This window comes from Hylaeus anthracinus, unplaced genomic scaffold (genome assembly GCF_026225885.1).
Source record: "Hylaeus anthracinus isolate JK02 unplaced genomic scaffold, UHH_iyHylAnth1.0_haploid 4, whole genome shotgun sequence".
Classification (NCBI taxonomy): Eukaryota; Metazoa; Arthropoda; class Insecta; order Hymenoptera; family Colletidae; genus Hylaeus; species Hylaeus anthracinus.
This window is the reverse complement of record NW_026535289.1, coordinates 10,389,112-10,405,552: the sequence shown is the minus strand read 5'-3', so window position 1 is coordinate 10,405,552 and position 16,441 is coordinate 10,389,112. Positions and strand designations below refer to the sequence as shown.

Here is a 16,441-nt window from a genome sequence, read left to right as displayed (position 1 = left end):
GTAAGCGACCAGTCCTGCCACTCTGGCTCATTTACTTAGCTAACTAACCGACAGGGAGTTCGTTCTGATTCAATTATTCGACATGGTAAAATGTTTTGCTGAAAAGGTAATGAATGGTTAGGTGTATTGGAGTCTCGTATTGCCACGTTTCGAGATGAGTTGTGGGGATGAAGACATTACTCGTCAATAGTAGTCAGGTTTAGCTTCAATTTGATGAACATGTATTTTATAAATGAACTACAGTTTGGAGCTCAGAGAGAGTAAAACATAAAATGAACTTTTTTTAAATTTTTATACACAGTTCTTATATACTATATATGAATTATATACAGTTGTTTCATGCATTATTCGATTTAGTTTTATGTAAAGTATTTTTGCACTTCATTGAAAAATTGTCTATAAGACCAGTCATTAGCCACAGTTATCGAAAAGTTCACGTATGTCACAAATAGTTCAACAAGATATTTTATACATATACTTTGATAACAGTTTCCGTTTAGTCGATATCACGTCATGACTGGAAGAAACATCGCTCAATTTGTATCGTTAAAATTTATACTAGGTCTTGTACCGCAGCGTTATTTGTAGTGCTCCTAAAATATCGTGTGCGACAATTTTCCAATCATTTTCTCAAATACAACTTCGACATTTAGTAAAAGAAGAATCAGAACTGACATGCTTATATCTCCTACGACATACAAATGTTTACCTCTTGAAAAATATTACTCAATTTCACCAGTACACGAAAACAGTCCTACGAATACCCAACTCGAAAAAAAACTAGCGGGATGCTGGTTCGCGTTCTAGTCCGCGTCATGAATCATGAGATCGCGTAATGGTTCGGTGTTAATGGCCGCAGGCGACGTTTGCATGCGCCGCGACGGGGCTTCGTGTTGAAACGCGATCAACATTTATCACTCTTTCTGCAATTAAGGTAACGCACGTGCGAATTATCAATGGCGTCATCGCCATTAATAAACGACGTTCGGGAGTGCGTCTGTAGTCGGGCGGTGGCGCGTTTTCGCGCGCTTTGCGCGTGCACTCGCGCGGATCCTTTCTCCGCGATCCGCTTAAGCGTTAGTCACGCGATTATCCGCGTCGTCTGGCTGTTTGGGACGAGGTATATCTTGCCAGGCGGTCGGGAACAAATTCCCCGACAGTTACCCCGCCTCCCCTATCGCGGAGAACAACAATGCATAATTAATTACGCGGGCTGAATTAAGGGGAACCCGTTCCCGCTTGTATCGTAGCCTGGCCCCTCGAACCGCGCGTGAAACCAGATGAACCGCCATGCCCATCAGCTCAGAACCGGAAGATGCATGTTTAACGAAGACCGAGCGGCGTGTTTTCTTCGATCGATCGCGGGATAATCGACCTTTGGTGTCTCTGTACCCCAGGCTTACGTTAAGTTGCACATATTTCATTGGCAGACGCTTACGGAGTCCAGGATTCCCAAGATTTAGTTCAACGTATAAAGACTGCGGTCTCCATTTAAGCCGCCAAGCTATAGAGGAAGATCGACTCAATCGAAATCTCGAGGCATGTTTTTCCCTTGATCGCAACGTAGAGACCTCTGCTTTACTTTCTTGGATGAATTAACCCCTTGGACTCCAAGCAATTTGGCTATATGCAGGTAGTCAAATGCAAGACCAGTTTTCTTAGATTTCTGAGTTGTTTCAGAAATTCAGAAAAAAATTCGTGAAAAGGGCCTTCGGAGTTTTAAAATAAAAGACACTTTTGAAGAATTGACACGTTGGAATTAATTTTTTTATTTCCTTAATGAAAAGTCCCATTTCTGGCTGACGTGGGGACCAAAGAGTTAAATAAATTTCAAAGGTCAATGATTCATTTAGACCAGCTCTCTGCATTCCTGCATTCCTGTATCGTCTACCTCTCAAACGCACGTGCTCAATTTGAAACTGATAGCTCAACACGAACCAGTGCGAACACTCTCCGCTCGAACGCATCGCTTGCCAGACCAGGAAGTGGCGGCATACGGTCACGTTGGCAGCTCTGTGGAAGTCACGAACGTCTCGCGAGCCGTGTTCAAAGGACTCGATTAAGACGCATCCAGGAGGCATTAAGCGTTCGAAAAAGAAATCTGAAAACTTCCTGCGCAGGTTTGTTCCGCGTCACCGATCGTCGAAAGAAAGCGAGCCGGGTAATTACATGCAAGAAATCGTGGCTCTTTCGTCGTCACTTTCGTAAGCTACATCACTTTGAGCGAAGAACTGACCGAGCACGTTATTACCATGCGGTCAGCGCACCTTCTCCGTCGTCCTTGCGCTTCACGGATGACTGCGACTGGCTGTGACGACGGGGGTCTGTAATTAACGAGGACTCTCTTCCTCTCGCTTTCTCACTCCCTCGCGACCTTATATTCATCATTTGTCTCACTTTGGATACAGATTTCTTCACTTCACGCTTCGAATCCCTTCTTTGAACGTTGATCTGAGTTAGGACTCTCTTCTGTATCTGTTTCTCTCTCTGATACATCCCTCAGGTTCTTCATCTCTTCGAGTATCTCTTTATCCAAGGATTTCTTCTTGTCACGCTTCGAACTCTATTGGTAACCACCGGACTGGTATAGAAGTCTCTTCCTCTCTCCTTTTCAATCTCCCAGAGCCCCAAAGTGCTCCATCTGGCTCGCTATGGCTATAGATTTCTTCACTTCAGCCTTTGAATCCTTTTTCTGAATATTGGTCCGGCTTAGAATAGAGATAATTTTAAGTAAAATTTATTCCGAATCTCTTTCCAAGGAATATAGAAATCCTGAGATCTCGAAGAAACTCCGATGCAAAACTTCTTTCTACTTTTAAATATTCTTTTAAATATTCCCTTCTAATGTGTAGTTCGATACAAAACGATCTCAAATATCAATTCCTCGGTGAAAACGATTTAAAAACTCCTAGACACCTCGCTATATTCGATCCCACGTCGATTTCAGAGTACATCGGTCCCGGCAAAGTGCTCGAAATTTTCCAAATTCCGAAAAAGTCGGAGAGATCGCTGTCGCGGTTATCCAGCGTCGAGTTCGATTCGATGTAAATCTGTCGGACGATAAAATACAGGGACCAGTTGCGACGCGAGCTGTCAAATATTTAACTACGCGATGCGTTTCCATGCGCGGGTGTCTTTCATAAATTTATCTCGAAATCCGTTTCATGATTACGCGGACGCGTGTCGCCGCACACGCGGACGATCGACGCCGACACGTTCCTGTAATTGTACGTACAAGTGATTAAGCGTGTGTACGTGTTCACATGTATTTACTCACGTGAATAGGTACACGTGCGCGGTGCCTTCATGTGTGTTTATTTACTTGGTCGAGTGTGCTCATCTGCATCCATACGGTGTGCCTATAGGAAAGCGAACAGATGGGTAATTTCAGTCTCGGTATTCCGCTGGATGAGGTAACGTGAGCATGGTGGAGGAACATGGGTTGCAGAGGGGTAGAAAGACGAGGAGGCACAGGTGGATCAACTGAAATGGAATCACGTCATGAAAATGAAAAAACGACGGTGGTATGGGAGTGACCTATTAGACACTAGTACATTTTATCGAGATTTTGTAGGTAGGTAGAGAACCGAAGAGAATCCTTAATATCATTGGAAATGTGCATTAATACACTTTCATTCAAGAAATATCGACACAATTAATTTTGTTCGTTAGAAATACTTAAGACATGAATGTAGACAATGTCAGTGCGGATATGATCGTCAAGACATAGACCATATTTTATGACAAATATCGTCTCTCTCTAGACGCGAGTATCTCAGACAAGGCAACCTGAGGTTACATTATAATCAATGAGTAAAGTTTCTTAAAAGCGAAATCAGATTTGAAAAAAAATTGTTCTCCAACGCTTTGGGTTTGTTTTCGTTCGCTAGAGAATTCCTTCGCGGTACCACCCGAATTATACACCCGCGGAGAGGGACAGGGAAAACACAGAGGAGAGGAAAGTGAGAAAAACGGAGGGAAGAAAACGAGGGGGTGATGAGAGAAATACGAGGACGGGAGGGAGGCGGAGAGGCCGCGGGAGGGTAGGCAATAAGAGAGAGTTGGCTGGGACGCCTCCATCCTGCAGCGTGGCAGGTACGTCGGGATTGCTTCTCGCGGATCGTTAAGCAGAACTGCTAACTACGGGATTATGCATACTGCGGGCTCCGTCCCACAATTATGACTCTGTTATAAATTCGTCCTGACACAAGGATCCCCTCTGTGTCGGAAAGGCTCCGCGCCAGACGACGTCTGCGTCACGTATCAGTCGCTCGCCCGAACGTTTATTTTGCAACGAACGCGGCCAGGAAGGACGCAGCGCATGTGCGAGCCTCCGCAAAGCTATTACTTTCCTCGTAATTGGTTTCCCGTGTAACGGATTTTCGGGATTTTCTAGTTAATCGTTCGTCCGTGGCCCGTGTAACGTTTCGACGGGCACGGGGGTTTCCCTTAATCCAGTCTCGTTCCCTCTGCATAAACGGTTCGATATTACGTCGCGCGGCCTGTTTATCACCCCGTTAAGATACGACCGGCGAAATAACGTTCTCGCGCTTAAGATTGTTGGTTACTCGCGAAATTACTGGGGATTGAACAGAAACATTGTACGTTGTACATGTTTAGCATCGGGTCGTTTATGAAAGAGGGTTGCTGCTTTAACGTGTTTGCAGGGGAATGAAACATGAAGGATAGGTAGTTTTTTAGGGTTGATATACAGTCAAACCTGTTTTTGTGTGGTAGATAGGAATCGTATGAAAAAACGCACAAAGAAATATTTAAAAACTTCATAAGTAGCTATAACAAATAATTGTTGATATTGTATCGAAGAAATTTATGTTTATGAAGTGGAGAGGGACCGCGTACGAAAAGTCTCACTCAGGAGTATTCATTTTAAGAGAACACTTATGTCTAAAAATATAAATAAAATTCATGTCGCTGGAACGGAAACATTCGAAGAGATACCTATACCTTTCAGTCACCGACCGCATCCCTGTTCAAATTCGTCGCGGATCTCGGGAGACACGGAACGAAAAACTTAGAGGCGGGGGTGTGGGGCCCGAGAAAACTTGGCGGAAGTTTCTCACAGAGATGGAAATGCCTGGGTATACTTTGATCTCGGTCGACGAATCTAATTACTGCCAGTTTCCAAGGAAGAGGACTCTTCGTCGAGCGAGACACGAAACGAGGCGAATCGTCGGATCGGAGCCTGGGTGATCGTGTGGCCGAGTCAACGCGGGGGAGAGGGAGGCTCGTTACGAATTCCATCGACGAAGTCTCCTTTCGAGGATCTTTCGGCATGTAGATACCCAAATGGACGAACCGTGGGGATGGGAAGTCGTTCCACCCTGACTCGACTGGCTTCCTCGGGATCCGTCTCCGTTTCCGACGTTCGAGCCTCGCGGACGTCTTAACGGCGAATCGATGTGATCCGATTAGATGGTTTAACAGTCAAAGCCATCATCTAGTCCCCGCTAATTCCGTTCTAACGAGCCGATAAGATGTTAACTCTAAACAGCGCCGGCCCCACTCTCTGCTGATGACATCAACTGCGACGCCACGGTCGGCGGCTCGATTCGAGTCGGGATCGATACGATCGCGCGTTTAGACTGCGAGAAGGACCATCGATGAGTGGGTTCTGTTAGTTTCTTAAGTCTTTTTTTTTTGGATGGGTCTCATTATAGTTTCAATCTTCTACTTAAGTTTTTGGGTTGTTTGAAAAGTCCATGTCGATTGTTGGCAGGTGGTGCAGGTCCGAATATATCGGAATGGTTGAAAACAAATAACACGTATAAATGTGCCTTTGAATTTTTCTTAAAAATTGGCACGAACTTTCTGGACTACCCAATAATAATTAGAAAAGCTATTGTCACATCTACCTTTCTTATCTTGTATGTAATATTTATGATAATTATTGTAATTCCCAGGCTTCGCGATAGTTGAAAAGAAAGTATTCTCGAGAGAGCGCTAAACATTTTCGGAGGGAGCATGGCTCGTTTCTTGTTTATCCACTTCGGCCGTCAATATCGCGTTTCAGTGATTTCTTCGTTTTTGCCCCGACAAAGCCCTTCTATGCGATTTCCTCGCGGGAATCGAGAAACTATCGATCCGCTGGTCCAACAGTCTCGCGGCAACTATACGTTGGAACGCTGAAAGGAGGGAAGGTAGAAGAAGAAGGCGAAGCAGAAGAAGGGGAAAAGAGAGAGATTTCCAATTACAGGGACTTTCTGTTCCGGAATTCCATTCCAAACACCATTGTTCTCGCGTCTAGAGCTGTGGACGGGACTTTGATCCTTCGATGGAGTCCGATCGTTTCGCTGGAAACTTTTCGCAATCGTCCGCCCTTAGTGTCGCGCTGATGGAATGTCAATATATTTGGAAAATTAAGGAATGACAGGTTCGTTCTCCCGTGGATTTGCACGAGCAGCGATCGAACGAGACTCGATTCGATTCGAAATGAGACCTCCAAATATCTTATGTAAATAGATCCTCGAAACGAAGCGAATTATTATTAATTTTGTATATTTTCAACTTAACTGTATTTCACACTTGGAATCTTAAAGTCTGCACTTGCACTTATTTAGGAGATCATTTGAGTGTTTTTAGATGGTGGTTGAGTTTGTCATTCATATGTTTTAATATATATATTTTATTTCGATTTTAATGGCTTTTATCAGAAGGTATTTTCATCTGTCATGAACATTGACACTGATCTATAGTCCTCGCTCGGTTTGACATACGAAAATAAAATAGACAGTAATCGCGTGTCGGTTTCTCGCAGAAATCAACGTGTCATACGTGGACACGTGGCATCGGGCTTTTAATAATGTTCCATCGGCAAGTACTCCCACAAAGGGACAAATAGGCCATATCAACGATCACGTTCGAGGATTTCCACCCTGAAGCACTCGTCCTCGTTCGTTCGAATCGAATCATCGCGAGATCACTCTGGTGGGAGTGCCCGCTTTCATCCGGCTGAAAGCAATGACCCGACCGTTGCGTCGATTGCCAACCATTTTAATTGCAACTTCGTAGAACAGCTTAGCCATCGAGGACACAGCTTTCCTTCGTACATTCAAAGAGATAGACACTCATAAAACACACGTTCATTCAAATGTAGGTCAGCCAAAGCGTGGTCAAATAAATCTCCTACGTCGTGAATTACATCTTAAATATATTTTATCTTCCCAAGAAAGCAGAAATAAAGAAGACAGGTTTTTCTTTCCCTTGGAAATTGTTGACAGTCGACAAAAATATCTATAACAACTTGAACTCTGATTTCTTTTTTTTTTTTAAACAAGACTCCTTTTGATCCTTCTTGGGTCAGCCGTGACTCAGTAGTTAGAGGTAAAATTTAAACCGAGCAGCGAGAGGGAAAAATGCACTAGCGTGAAATTATTTATGGCAGCTGTGCCTGCTCGCGATGAGTCTGCTCCGTTCGAAGGAGACCGTTGTGTACGTTACTGGACCGTTTTCTCTCCAGCGTATTCACCGCGGGAGATGTATTGAAACCTTTCAAATTTCCCGTCGAGTCGACCGACATTGTTCTCGCGTGAAAAATAAGGAGGAAACGCTGATAATTTATCGACTGGTGGGAGAACGGAGCTCGTGGCTTCGCGGTGAGTACGTGTTTACAGGAAACAAATATCGCGAAAAGTTGTTGCGTCATCGGGGAGAATACCGTGAGGGCATGGAAATGAAGTTTTCAGGTCACTTTGGAATTTATCAACGTTGAAGCTTGCGATGTAAGCAAATATTAAGCATTCCAAGAAAAGCTGGGCTCAGACTCACCAAAAATAACAAACGAACTCTCTTAGCTCGTCAAGTATTGAAAACAATCATTATTTTCTACAATTTCAATTTTCTATTTTTGCTGGTTTCTTCTTTCATAGAATTTCATTCTTCTTATATTTCATTCCAGGTTGGGTTAATAACAGTTTATTATGTAGTACCTCGCCTTTGTGCCTTTACGCACACATATTTCTACTTCTATACACTAAATTCCTTCCTCTTTTATCCTATACCTCATTTGCTTCGTGTAATCTCCATGAAATAAAGATATACCACAGTGTAAAAAGAATGAATTCAACGACCCAAATAAATTTTTTGGAATATTATTACACACCAAAATATTAACTCATCGACCGCATTCGATTATTGGAAGTTCCTGTGCTCAGTGCGATAAATAATGGCGCTGGAAACTGACCTCGAGATGCTGGCTTCCATCGCGTGTCGTCCAGATTCGAAACGAGTGCATCTGCGCGATTGAACGCGTCCATTCTTTCGTACAAACCGCAAGCTCGAACCCGTCCGTCCTTCTGGATACAAAGTAGTCGACCGTGGCAAGGGCTGATCTCTGTTTCCTCCTCTGCCTTCGATCCCCCTGTGTCTTGGTCCTAAATCCTCGGAGGTTACGCAGCTTGTATCGGTCACCTAACGCGGTGCAGCAGGCGAACGGATGCTCGAGACATCGACGGAGGACAGAGGAAATAAAGAAGTTTTCGCACGGATCGATTATACGGGGTGTCTCGCGTCATTACTCTTCTTCGAGGAATATTTTATGAATCGTTAAGGTAATCTTACAATCGGTGATCAAGATATATCGACGGAAAAATCAAATTACTAAGCAGGCACGAAAATTCTCTTTCTCTCCTCAAACCTTGGCCTGATCTACCCTTCGCTTCAAATAAAAATTTCTTTTTCCCTCTCAGCATTATCAAAACACGCGAAAATTTGTAACCCGAACTTTTGCAACGCATCAATTCCTAACAGTGGCCCTCTTGATTAATTCACTGTTCGATTATTCGTATCCTCGTAGCGTTATTCCCACCGCAGTCGACCAGTAAATAGTTAAAGTTGTTATCAAGGGGTCGTGTATTATTCTCGAAATAATCTTGCGTGGTCGTATATTATTTACGCGGAAGTTTGTTCGGCTTTAGATTATAGTTGCTCTCGGCAGAGCGGAGCTCCCTATTCGCCCACACGAGTACATGTTCCATACGTTTATATGCCTGTACGTGCACACACATACGTATATATTTTGTATACATGTATATCGATTCACACCTCGGGGCACTGTTCGGGAACACGTGATCGCGGCGAAGTTAGAAGCTCGGCTCCAGCGCCGAGTGTCGAGGCTCCCCCACCGCAAACAATTGGAAACGTCGTCAAAGTTCTCGCTACAGTTGACAGCGGAACCGCAGTTCACAACACGAGGAACGTGCTATCTCTAACCATAGTCGATACCGCCAGCACGGAAACAAGCAGCCAAGAACCGACTGTACGCGTTACCGTTCCGCACAAATAAGAAAACCGCCCCGCCATCGATCTTCGTCTACCCCCTGCCTCAATTTTGTTCTTCCAACTGGGATGCCTCCGACAATTCGTTACGTTTAAGGAAAAATTATCTTTTTGCGTGAAAGAAGCCTAGCGAGTTTAAGATTGTTTAAATAATGAATATTGTGTATAGTTGAGCGGAACAGAACGATCTTGATTAGACATAAAACCAATAAATCCAACTATGTAATTGTTAGTTTTAACAAGGAAAGAGATCAACACCGTCTTTGCAAAAAATTACGCTTGACACAAAAAGCTCAAATAATCCTTCAAATCTAATGGAGCACACACCTAATGTGCTTAATTTAAACCAGACTTGAAATTGCTAAATTTTCTATAAATTCATTCATTCAACCCATCGAACATGTTTAGTCGCAAAAAGTGACGGACGCTGACCCACCAATTCGTTGTTTCAACCGATGAGTATTGCGTCTGTTTTTCTTCGAAGTAATCTACGATTATCAAAATTCCGAGCAGTAGTATACGCCAGCCATGCTCAGACTCGTCAGGCTCAGACGAGATTAAATTCCCTTTGCGAAAACGTCGTCTTTGAATTCACCCAATTTGTTCAGTTTGTAGGGTATACAAATTAGAGAACGAGCCACCGCTGTACGCGGCGTACAAACAGTAGAATATGCCAGTCATGATCAGACGCGGCAGACTGCCGGAAGATTAAATCCTCTTCGCGAGGCAACGACTTAAACGACATTGTAATTAATATGTTTTCTCCATTTGCGGGATAATCGGATCCGAGATATTTAATTTCGTTTTTGCTTTAATTAAAATTATTCGATTTTTGTTAGCAACGTTTTCTGACACACGTGTCGGCGTCGACTGCAAGAAACCCACAGTAGAATATACTAACCATGCTCAGACGCCCTGGGCTTAAGAATGACTTAATCTGTTCTATATACTTCTTCGCTCTATTTTTTGTTGTGCTTTTTTTTAGTAAGAATTTCAAACTCTTTTCAACGATTTCAAATATTTTTATGACTTTACCCTCGTTTAAAAATTAAATGTAAAGGTTGAAAGGAAAATCGTAGACAAATGTATAGGTACTCGACAAAGTATTAGAGATTTAGTCGAAATTCCGGAACGAACATTTTGCCCATATTTCTTTGCCTTTTGCCTTCGAGGGCTCCAATACCTTCCTTCCTGTTACTAAGAGAGGGAGGTTTTATTTCTCAGGAAACGTTGCCGTTTCCGAGGTAAGTGTCGCGACCCTCCTCGAAACAAACACTTCATACGCTTCTCTTCCGGGTGGGCGATACTTCTTTACGGGAAATCCCTTTTTATTTTTCATTTCGATAGCGAGCAACCCTATTTCAGCACACGAGAACTGTATGGTCCTGTCGCGCGTTCGATCCCTTATAAAATTTGTCCCCTGGAAAATGGCTGCGAAGCAACATCGTCCCCAGCGAAATTTTTCCCAATCGCCATTATGGGTGGGGTTTGACAACGTCGTTTCTCAAACAGACCGTTGAGAAAAAATATTAAACGCCATCCGTACTTAGGCAAAGGTAACTCAGTCGTATTTTCGAAATCCCTTCGTTTTACCGGAAAACGTAAATTCAAGCACTGGACCGAACGATCCATCACGTAGACTCGCCCTTTGCAATTTCGAGTACTAGGTGTGCTGTGTTTTATTAATCCGTTCTGCATGCTATGAAATTTTCAGTCGATTCAAGTTTCGCTTCAGGCTTTCCGTCAACATTGACGTGAAAACTAAACGTAGTAGCTGCCTTTTTTTATTCAATCTTTTAGGTGTTGCATATTCCATTCGCTTTTTTAAATAAATCGTTTCTTCTCACCAATCATGGTGAACTCTAATAGTGGACTTCTTTTTTAGTACCTTTATATTACATGATCAAGACTAGAATTTTCTTGGTTCACAACGAAAATCACTGTTTTACTGGTTTCACTGGTAGTCCTGAAAGACTTGAGTTCTCCAAACCGTTTCAAATGTTCAGAAGTTGGAAGACTATTCTTCGTCGTACAATGTTAGCAAATTGCATCGTTTCTACCTTGCAACGCGATGTAGAATTTCCTCCCACGGTTTGCCAATATTCGTTCTTTGTTACGTTTTGCTGCATGCCAACGCGCGCGATGCACGTTTGTGTCATTTCTTTCTACCTTTAACATCCAACCAGTCTTTCTTTTTCAAATTTCTCCTGCGAGAGATTCGAAGTAAACGTTAAATTTAATGCAAAAATCCCGTATCGGAGTAATTTCCGCGATCTTTTTCCGGCGTTAATTTGAGTGAGGAATAAAGTGTTCCTCAGTGCCGAAGGTGTGCGCAGCTGTAGAAAATCCACTCCCGCTTTGTAGAACCTACAATTCCGTTGGAAGAAAAAAAAACCATTACTGCTTTATACCTGACGATATTTCTTCAAAGAAAATCGAGAAAGTCTGACTCTGCCTCGCTCCTTCGGTGACTTGATTTCTTCCAGGCGTGGAGACGAATTGTTAGACATTTTTTTCCCCAATGTGAGTCCTCGATTGCAGAGAAAGAAAGAAATCTTTTATCATCTAGTCGAAAAGGAGGCGAAGTTGGAAAAGGATGTTTATTTAAATATTACGCATAACAGTTAAACCTCAAGAGCACATACCTCTGCATAAAAAAAGAATAAGTGGAACATCCAGAATAACCTTTTTTCGACCAAGTCTTTGTTTCCAAGTAAAATCATTTCTGAAGCCGTTTGGAGCAACCACGCGCGCAGTTCACCTTCACACTTTCGGAACACCTCAGTCACGAAACCTCGTGGACAAAAAGTTGATTCCACGTTTTCGATTCATTTCCTCCTTTGGAATAATCTCCTTTACGTCTGAACTCATTTCGAGACACGCTGTATACCATAACAGGCGAAAACTCAACCGCGAGTGTAGATATGAAATTCTTTCAACATTTCCGTGGAATCTTTTGCCTCGGGCGAGACGTTCTTGGAATATCTCAGTCGTCCAGCCAGGATCCTCGGATCCTGTCGAAGCTGTAAAAAATTTTATCCAAGTGTGTCCTTGTTGAAAATCTTTCGTCCTTCGAAGGAACTTTCAGAATCCCGAATGATCTGTCACGCGCCCTTTCGGTATTGGACGCGTTTTCTTCTCGAAACGTTTCACGCGCGGAACGTCTTCGGGTGTAAACGTCGGGGGTGCGGGACAGGGAATCCACCGCCATAAATTCCGGTTGTCCTACCCCTCGGCGACATGACGGAAGGAACCCTGTACATCGTCGCTGGCGGCGGACTTAATAAAATGCAAAGACGACGAGCACACATTGCCGGGACGGACTGACATATAGACGCAATACCAACCCACTCAGACCTCTCGAGGAACGTCAGATGGAACGAAGGACGTGGAAAAATCGCTCCGCCGCCAAAGGGACGAGCGTCCTCGAGGACTACGTGAAACCCAGCCGCCTCTGGCCGCCCTGCGTCCTACTATTCGTGACGATCTCTCGTTCGTCGTCATTTATATCGAACTCTGCAAGGGAAATTGCTTAAAATAGAAAAAATGAGAATGAGAGTCCTTATTTGAGGGCTAACGAAGCCTCGTGTGCTTCTGGTTATTATACAATTTTAGAGTCGTTGAAGATTCGTGTATCGCACGTGGTTAGATGGGGAAGTAGTATATGCCTATATATGGTCAGACAGACAGTGTAGGTCTGTTTGCGGTCTGATGAGTAATATAAGAGCTTACCCAGCTGAATAAATAGAACATTCTGATGGTCCTAGTTTACTTTTATATGGTTTCTGATTTACAACATTGTTGGTTTGTTTAAATATTCATAATTTGCAACTCTGTTCTTCCCTTTCGCGATTTGCCACTTTCTTCGCTTTCTGTATAAACATTCTGGGATTTGTTACCTTATCGATTTCTCACGTTTTGCAATTTGGTTTTTTGAACAATGTCAAAGGTCCTTAATCAAATTCTCACAGAGATGTTACGATTAATAAATACGTTCTGTCCCTCGCGCGACAGAGCTCGTTTAAATTCCTCCTCGATACATGAATTTGTTCACGTTAATCTACATTTATCATCGTTTCACAAAAGGCGCAAAAAAGCTCCCTTTCAACGAGATTCCTGGAACCGTGCGCGCACAGTTAAAATTCTCACGCAATCGCACCAAAGGAGATAAACAGACGGCCGATATTCATACGAGACAAAAGCGGAAGTGGGGTGTTGGCTGGGTGGCGTCGTTCAGTGACAAAGGTGGCTGGTTGGTCGGGGTGGGTTAGGTTAACACTTTAAGCCGTCCTGTTTAATATGGCTTTATTACGTAGGTGGTAACGAACCGCCGCGAGGCCATTATGCAGCGATAAAATGCGCGATGTGTCTACACGTTTTCCGTCACACACGGCTCACCTGGCGATTCTTCGTCGACACGCACACGCGTCGATGTTGACCCGCTCGTTTGATGCGTATTCGCCTACCGCAGTCGTTTCGTCGCGTTACGCAGTCGCCATGGTTACACGAAATTCTATTCGCTTTCTGAACGGGACCCGTGCACGCGCGGTGTCCACAGAACCTCGTCGACCAGGGAATTTCTCTCTCTCCTTTTTTTTTTATTTTACTTTATTTAATTGCACGTGTAATGGCCGTGCAGATTTGTCTGTAATTCTGCTCGCGCTGCTGGATTTTCCAAGCGGGACATTTCGAGCTTTTCCGCGGAACCAACCGAGGGGATTCTGGAAACCCCAGACTATAGTTCTCTTTCTCTTTCCCTCCGTTTCTCTCTTTTTCTCTCGAGTGTAGGTGGAGATTGTCGGTCGAGTAGGAACGCGGAATTAAAGGTAGAATTTCGGTCGAGGTTAAATGTTTACTTGAGCTGGTTATTGTACTTTTTGCAGGATTTAGCTGTCGAGGAAGAACTACGAAATTGTAATGAGCAATTGCGTGGATTATGTTACTTATGATTTCGTAATTAGTGCTCTTGACTAATACTGTTGTAGTCGTCTTTATCTCTGAATAAAACGAGGTGGGCGAATTGTGGGACTAGGAGTATTGCAGCACTTTTTATAAGAAATTTGTTACAAATACGTCTGCAGGCTGGAGAAGCTTTTGTAGAATATCTACAATTTAATTGGAGAACATTTCATTAGGTTTTCTGTGTAGGCCAATCTGAGATACAAAGTATGCTAGTGAAATATACTTATGTATGTAACAATATCTGATCTAATATAATAATTTCACACTCAAGATACATTACAATTGAACTTTCTCTTGATTACTACCTTATGTAGAATACCAAATCAAGTCAAAACGTAATTCATAACTAATAACATATAATATGGTAATATCACATTCCGAGCTCATTACGCTTGCAAGGTTGCACTCGAGAGCAAAGTCCCACGTATCAGGGCCATAGGTTTCCTAATCGCCCCAACTTTTTGCCTCATCCCCGCCCACTCTGAAAAGAAGACCTCGTCCCAGTTTCCAGAATCACTTTGTACATTACCGCAGTCTATAATCTCTGGTACGGACGGTGGTTGTTCCATCAGAAATAAAGCATGAACCTACGCCGGAGGGTAAAAAGCACACAGACACAAAGGACCTTTCGAGAAATCGAGGGAAAGAGCGTGGCAGCGTTTAGCAAAAACTGCACACTCCTGCGAGTCACGAGCGCAGTTTCGCTAATGCGCGCATAATCGTCGGTAGCGTCATCGCGACTATCCAAAAACGACGCACGAACCCATCCCCTAAAGTGAGCCATGTTTCCAGAATGACAATGAGCGCGCTTTGAACGCGTCGCGCATCGTCGTCTCCGCGAAACTCGATTTCAGTCTGCGCTGGAAGCGTGTCTTCGATACGCCGCGCACTCAACAACAATTTTTCCTTCCGTCGTGCAACCCCCCGGTAATATATTCGAGTCCTACGGAGCGAGTGGAGGCGGTTTATCCTTATCGTTCGAGGAATTCCGCTTCTCCACCGCGAGAGGCGGCAATTTCAGCGGAGGGCGAAGATGACGCTCATCCGTGCTGGCATTTCTCAGGCTGATGTCCGTACACGGTAGGGGTGGGTGCACTTCACCCTCAGGAGAGGGTTGAACGCGAACGCGCTAGGTGTAGGGGTACGTGCGCGCCGTATTTTCCAGGGAAAAGTCGCGGCTTCCGCTACGGCTTCGGGTGTCTCTGAGAAAGAGCCACTGCGTGACACGAGGGGTTGGACGGGGTGGCAGGGGATGGATGGCACGAGGGATTGGATTTGGTTATGCGTCGCCACGTCCGGGCTGGATTTGTCGCCGTCACCTCCTTCGACCTCTTCTCGATGAAAGACGGAACCCGTTGGAAAAGACGAACTTTCTTGGAACAACTCCGCGGCGAGGCTGAAGGGGTATACATTTTTCTCACCCCCTCCAACCCTCGGTTAAGAGAACGTCAGTCGTAACTTTGGCTGTCTTCTCGCGAACCATGGAGGGGAATGATCCTTCGAGCCAATTCATTAGGAGGAACTGATCTAGGATTCTCAAGGATAGGTGTGTTAAGGGATGTGGAATGATTTTTATTGTACACTAGTCTGTTGAGGTTGACGAAATCGCAAATTTCGAACCTCCTACGGGAAAAAAAAATTTACATAAATTCGACAAATTAAAGTGATAAGACAAGTAGAGAAACCTTTTAACCCTTTCGGACCTGACTACTATACTTAAAACTACACTATTAGGATTAAAAACAAATTTTCCATACTGATTTCAGAGAAAGTCAACCCTAAAAACTAAATTATATTAGTACGAGAAAAATAAATAATTCAGGTCTGAAAGGGTTAAAATGATATGTAATTACAGCACATTTCATTGGGCCTCAAAGTAGCACATTAATTTTTCTAATTCACGCGTTTAGCGCTGTCTCCTCGTTAACATTGCCCCCGGTCGTCACAAGTATCCGCGAGTAGACACACCCGTAACAATGAAAACGGCAATAACGATCATAACAGAAGAGAATAATCGTTTGTGCAAATTTCGTTAAGATCAGCACGACGTGTTCGCAGCACGTTACACAGCTGAGTTATTACCGCGTCTGAATTACTCGCGACGCGTCCCCATCCACCGTTCCCTTCTGCGAACAGCGCACGCGACAATAAAAACACCACTTTGCGCGAATGCCAGTCGCTCGGA

The 16,441-nt window shown here is 43.8% G+C and overlaps 1 protein-coding gene across 3 annotated transcripts in view; it reads left to right on the top strand.

Annotated features, from left to right (window-relative positions):
• The window catches only part of LOC128894777 (Krueppel-like factor 6), a 390,418-nt gene that overhangs the window by 354,543 nt on the left and 19,434 nt on the right, over positions 1 to 16,441 (top strand). The window lies entirely within an intron of this gene.